The sequence below is a fragment of the Amblyomma americanum genome, chromosome 5, assembly GCF_052857255.1.
Source record: "Amblyomma americanum isolate KBUSLIRL-KWMA chromosome 5, ASM5285725v1, whole genome shotgun sequence".
Classification (NCBI taxonomy): Eukaryota; Metazoa; Arthropoda; class Arachnida; order Ixodida; family Ixodidae; genus Amblyomma; species Amblyomma americanum.
Window position 1 is genome coordinate 176,891,825 of NC_135501.1, and position 1,826 is coordinate 176,893,650.

At 47.9% G+C, this 1,826-nt stretch overlaps 1 non-coding gene across 1 annotated transcript; it reads left to right on the plus strand.

Annotated features, from left to right (window-relative positions):
• The first annotated feature begins 729 nt into the window (after nt 1–729).
• On the plus strand, nt 730–803 carry TRNAT-AGU (transfer RNA threonine (anticodon AGU)). The gene has a single exon. It is a non-coding gene; the product is annotated as a tRNA-Thr (tRNA).
• Nucleotides 804–1,826: the final 1,023 nt, after the last annotated feature.

Below are 1,826 nucleotides of genomic sequence, written 5' to 3' on the forward strand. Positions count from 1 at the left end.
ATCTATCATTTGTGTTTCCTTAGGTACCTACGTTGTCCTCAACTTAATATCAACCCTCTGGCTATGCTCCACGTTTCTGCCCCTTAGGTCAATACTTGCGGCATACGGCGCTTATATACTTTTATCTTGAGGTAAATTGTTATTCATTATATAAAAGTATCTGCCAAATGCTCTCGAATTCAACCTTATTCTCCTAGTTATTTCGCTCTCACGGTCCGCCCGGATCTGCGGCCATTACCTAACGTAACTAGTTGTATACCCTTACCTTGCCAATGCTTCGGTGCCGATGGTGGAGTGTGGACAGGCCCATTCCTAGACTCTGAAATATATCTTTAAAATTCTTCATATTTTTTTACGCTACCTTTATGCTTTGCCTGTCTAGGCACTCAGCCATGTTTTGCTCAAGGTCAAGATCACGCGATCTTGAAGTTTCTCAGGATAACCTGTCATGTCAAAGAGGTCTAACATATACTCAAGGCTTACGACCGCCTCTGTTACTCCGGGCTTCCGCTTTCTCCAGTGAAACGACGGCCCCGGACGAGACAGGCAACCGGTCGCGACGGCTGTTCTTCTGGGAAGCTAGGCACGCACTCCGCGCGTGCTCACCTTGGCGATGAGCAAGCGGACAAGGCGTGGAGGCAACGTGCACTGAACGATAATTATATCCGTAATATGCGCTATTGCATTCGTCGGAGCTCATTTAGGATGAGCTTGGTGCAGTGTCTCGTCGGCGCCGTGGCTTAGTTGGTTAAAGCGCCTGTCTAGTAAACAGGAGATCGTGAGTTCGAATCTCACCGGTGCCTGGACAGCTTTCTTTTTTCCTTTTCCTCACTGTTGAGACATACAGGCATGAGTGTATATAATTCGAGACTAGGAATCCTAAAGGCCAACACATGTATGACAAGGAATACGAGGGCTTTCCACCCCTTTTCTTCTTTCTGGCACCTGCCAGGTAGCTTCGAAACATTACAACAATGTTACATTGGCGTTTTGCTTAACGGGTAATTAAATGTTCTTAATTTCCTTTCTTTTCAAATTTTATTTAATGTTAGCACTACGCTTTGGAATACGTTTCCCTCGCGTTTATAAACATTTAAACAGCAGAAATGCGACTTTCTCGGAACTTGTAAATCCAACCTGCACGAGCATGGCAGTTGTAAAGGGGTACCCAACTTAATCAAACCTTTACAAGAACCAACAACGAGAGTGACAATTGAGCTTCACAAAAATGGTTGGGGTTTAGCTGAGTTGTACCGAATGAGACGAGCGAAGGACCCGGCTCCATCGCTCCGCGGTGTCGGGACCCCAACGGCTCCGACTGAAGCTAGCGCGGCGAGGCGCGTGTGATATACGGCTAAACACGTGGTCATGTCACGTGGTATGGCGAAGGCTCGGCGCAGTGGCTCGGCGATCGGCGCAGGCGGAGCTCGGCTCCAGCTGTGGCCAGTCACGTGGTATGACGTCAGGCGTGTGAAGCCTGGCTCAAGGTCAAAGTGAAACCTTGTTGACCTTGAAAGTTGCAGCTCGGAGAGTGGAGCTTTCGCTCCAGTGCGGCACAACATACACTCATCTCGGTGCGGATGGTATGGAGTCAAGCTTGTGTAAATTTGCCCGTGCTTAGTCAAAACACAGCGCGTAAATTAGCAGCAAGAAGTCCAATTCACGCAGTTTTCCAGTTGCAACGGTCGGTTTGTGAGACGGCGATTTCTCTTAGCGGAATATTCCTTTGTTTTGCGCAAGGCTGGATGAATTTGCTTTTAAAGCACAGTAATTGTTGTATGCCCTGTTCTGCAAGGTATTTTTGCAGTGCAGAGAAATGCGGAGCG